The sequence below is a fragment of the Mya arenaria genome, chromosome 13, assembly GCF_026914265.1.
Source record: "Mya arenaria isolate MELC-2E11 chromosome 13, ASM2691426v1".
NCBI lineage: Eukaryota > Metazoa > Mollusca > Bivalvia > Myida > Myidae > Mya > Mya arenaria.
In genome coordinates, this window is record NC_069134.1 from 5,385,648 (window position 1) to 5,390,298 (window position 4,651).

A 4,651-nucleotide genomic window follows, 5' to 3' on the forward strand; every position below is an offset into this window, starting at 1 on the left:
GGCACTGTTCACGGGACCAGTTCTTTAGACTAGACTGTTTTCAATACATATATTGATATTCTTTTTAAGATAAAGGTAATAAGCCGGTCACGTGATTTTGATGGCTCAATTTTAAAAACAATGTCAAGGTACAACTGAGCAGCTTAAGACAGATGAATTACCGCGAAAATTTGGCAGACGATCTTTTATCCATCGTACATTTAGGCATGAAGAAATGCGATCATTAAACTTTTATTTCAAAGCTATATAAGTCTACATGTCATTTTCGTTTTAAAAAAGTTGCTTTATCCGAACCTTGTCCTGGTCTATTGAAGTCGGAAATGTTGAGTGATCTTATGGCCACACAAAGCAATATAAAAGACAAAGATTTTTCAATAAAATTGCAATTTACCAATTGAAAAACAGTCTTGTACTTAATCTGTATTGGACAAGAAGGAACAGATATGGATAAACCAAATTTCTGAGATAATTATAACATATTCTAAACAAAATGTCATTTGTTTTTCATAGTACTTTTAAGGAAAAAAATTAAAACAACTTTAAGATCTTTTGCATCTGCATTAATACACCCATTTTGATCAATTTTGGATATTGAAGCAGTGAAAGATTAGCATGTTTTTACACAGGGAGAATGCATCTTTTAGTATTCTAAAGACATTTTTAATTCTTTGTATAATTTCGTTTTGAATTTCACTAAACAGTTAATGGCACGTGCTTACCGAAATGAACAGTATGTTCTGAAATGTATTATGGCCCGGAAAATGAAAAGAATTGTTTTATCGGAAATTTGCCTTTTGAATTTTTATTTTTTATTTTTTATAATATTTTCCTTTTCTTCTAATGGTGCCGGAATAAACGCCTACTCCAGATATGCTGTCGATTTGTGCAAAAAAGGTCCCATGAGAGTCCTCCAAATCTTCCTACTTAAAACACTTTTTGGCTCACTCGTCTTACTGCTTTTGAACCATTAACTTAAAAAAGGTGTAATTACCAACGGACTACATACATTGTCCATTTAGAGTCGTAAACCCGCTTCGTGTTATTAAAGAAGCGACTTGAAAACTCTGGCGGTTTTAAGATCATGTGTCACTGCGATTGGGTGGACAATTAAATGAACAATGTTGCTTCTATGGCGTAACGGCTAAACTTTTGAAAACGGACAAAGAGAAAGTAAAATAATTCAAAGAAAGTGTTATGTCAATGTTAATTTATTTAACAATTTTTAAGACTTTATCACGAAGAAAGCGTACATATCACCCACTGGGTGTTATATGGGGACATTTGAATTCGCGAATATAAAGAGTTTATAAAAAAGATTTAATAAATTTATTCAAGCATACCAAAGCAATATTGAAGATAGTTTTCATTAGTAATGCTATCATTGTCCAAAAATAAAACAAACGTTATTCATACAGAAACTTTATATCGAAAATAGTTCACTGACAACACCATTTGAGGAACTATGAAACATAAATGCATGTACAGTAGCATAACTCCAACCCTCAGATGTTTGTTTTTAAAATATCACGATACAACAAAAGAATTGTGCCATAATCAGTTACATACACAAACAGCATTTCGGACCGATTTTGTTAATAAGGACGTTTCGAAAAGGTCCCAAAATAGTATTATATAATGGAACAGGTTTCGAAAAACATCATCAAAAAACATAATAATAAAACCTTTAAACCGTCCGGCTTCTTTGGGATACGTATTTAATATACAATATGCAAATATTGGCCGAGTCATTATTAAACATGGTACTGAAATGTCCTTAGAACATGTATGAACAACTATCAATTACGAAGACATGCCCACAGTGTTAACTTCTAAATTAGGCATTAACGATCCCATCGAATAAAAGAAAACAGATATATTAAAGTCCGCACACTTAACACTAATGAAATCTACTGTTTAAAACATAAACAACATTTCACCCTCCTGTGTATTCGATTAGTGCATAGCTACTGTCACACTAAAAAAGCATACTCAATATATCCTAATCACATAATTGATGTCATACAATGATAGAAAACACGGATTCTGAAGCATGCATATGTTTGTGCCCATTTGTGTATTCAAAATATTAAGTATCAAGATTGTCAGCTGGTAGAAATAACTTAAAACCTGTATGCATATACAATTGCACACACGTCTCTTAAAGTCATTGTCCTGACAAAACATCCGTAATATTTAAAGAAAATACTGTTAAAACATTTGATTCTGATTATATTTGTGTACAGATGTGGAACACATAAGTCAATGGCATTTTGAGCATAAACTTTAAAACATTTAACCATTGTTTTCTAATGATCATGTTTCAACCAATGAAATCGTGTCCTAGTTCACACCAGCCAACCATAATGCAGGAAAGAAGAACGGACATGACGCAGCATAAGTTTGAGTTGGAAGAGGGTCTGGTTGTAGACATCGTGCTGTAAGAGACAAACTAATGATTGAAATGATTGAAACTGAAGCCTATAAATGATATTGTGTAATGCTTTCAGGACCAAGCATAAATTTCAAACAGACAATCAACAAATGAAACACTAGACAACACACACAAGCCAAGAATGTCCTTTGAAAACTTGCATAATGCATAATCAACCGAAAATTAGCTAAGCAATCAAACAAACTTCATCTAAAGCATGTTACTATGAAAATAACATTTTCTCTGTTTATCTTTTTGACTTCAAAAGTGTCTTCATTTTTTACTGAAGGTTTCGATTGCGATCAATTGACCCTGTTTTTCTTAGAGAAAGTGGATGTTACCGCAATGAACACACATTTTTAAATGTTATCGCATCCATACAACAATTAAAACTTTCTTCTCATCAGTCTTTAGGGTTTTCGTAAATCGCTGAAAAACGGGCCTCGGGGACAATTAATGACGCCAGGAACAAAGTATTTCCATTGAAACGCACTGATACTAATTAGTTAAGACGTTCAAGTCCATTCCTGGACAGGACGCTCAAGATTCATAGAACCTTACTAAATTACTAAAGATAAGAGGTTTGCTTGGAAACGGCTGTGGAAATCAACTCATAATCATAGCGCGATATGTCACGGCGCAACTGTTCAAGAGTTACTGGATTTTAAAAAGGGTTGATGTATGTCGTTTGGTTCAGAACTAGAAAAGCACCTTAATCGGCCGCATTATTTAGGAACAAAGTATGGTTTATCAATGCAAACGCGAGCTCTAAAACCGATACGACTGAATTGCTAAAATAGTTCATATCATATCTGTAAAGTCTTTCTCACCTATTATTAAGATGCTCTTTTACTCCCAAATAAGATTAACCACAATTAATACGATTTTTTTATTATATGAGAAACGATCAATTATTGTCGAAAACAATGGTTCTCATGAAGGATAACGAGTTTAATTTGAAAGAAATGTTTAGAAAACACGGTATTTCTACCTTATGAGACTATAGTAGATCCTAGAAAATCTTTTAGCAGTCACCAATCATTTAATATTTTTTTGCGTTTCCAGCCATTCAATACACGGTTACTATCTTGTTATCAGTAATAATCATTTTCTATAAATGCATTATTAAGTAAGTTGTAAAAGGTTTATCACACAAAAAATTATGTTTGTTATACATGTGTATTCATTGATTTTGAATAAGAGTTTCACTTTAGTTGTAAATTTCTGTTATTGGTCAAGATGTTAGGCACTCAATTTCTTTTTGTACGAACAAGCTACATTTGGTGCACACAGAGCGTATGTTTGTTCGGTAATGGCAGTATAGTAAACTCCCTTTAAAAAGTGTCGGCATTCATTCGGAATATTTGGTTTAAAACACATCATATTGATAACAAAATGTGCATCGTGAACTTTAATTACTTGTTTATACAGTTACAATAAAATGATTTCAATATTGTTGATTTCGTTGAAAAATAAGACAAGTTAATAAAATCCAAAGAGGAATTCAACATACGAAACGGTATAAACAAGAAAGTATGAAAACGAAAAACAACACGCGTAAATTACCTCTCGTTGAGGGGCTTGAGGCCACTTTTGCCAATGTAGAATTGCTGCTCGGTCGTGCTGCCGCGCGTGCTTGAGCTCCGAGACTCCCGCCGCCCCGGCCGTGACGACGCCGCTGCCGTCGCCGAACACACGCTCATCACGTCAACCAATATCGTTCAGTACACTATTGAAAGCGAACGAAATATGAGCAAAAAATACGAAAGAGTCTTCGTGTAACTTTTAATATCGTAATTAACTCGAAGACAATATGAATTGCAAATAATAAAATGCCAGGAGATATCCATTTTTTCAAACACACATGGAATTCCTACTAAGAAAATGTTTTGTTTATCAATAATTCACCTTTACGCACACTTGAAGATCTGGCACGAGCTTGCAATTCCTCGAGCCTAAAGGATTCCAAGGTGTTAGAACAATTGGTGAGCCAATAAGGTATAGGTCCGCATCAATTAGTGGAATGAGACTTATGTTATCCAGCTATATACGCTTCGATATTTGCCAACGGAAAGGAAGACTATTGGCTACGCAGCCCGCAGGGGCCAATGAAAACCCTGCATGAAAATATGTAATTTGCCGATGAATCCTATTCTCATGAAGTGCTATGTAATTCTACGGCGTAGAAATGTCCCAATAACGTTTGACTGAGTGTAAATT

The 4,651-nt window shown here is 34.1% G+C and overlaps 1 long non-coding RNA gene across 1 annotated transcript; it reads right to left on the reverse strand.

The window, feature by feature from the left end:
* Positions 1-1,499: 1,499 nt before the first annotated feature.
* Positions 1,500-4,421, reverse strand: LOC128213036 (uncharacterized). The gene is made up of 3 exons (XR_008257670.1): positions 4,340-4,421; positions 3,998-4,160; positions 1,500-2,435 (listed from the first exon to the last, which is right to left on the reverse strand). It is a non-coding gene; the product is annotated as an uncharacterized LOC128213036 (long non-coding RNA).
* Between the last annotated feature and the right edge of the window lie 230 nt (positions 4,422-4,651).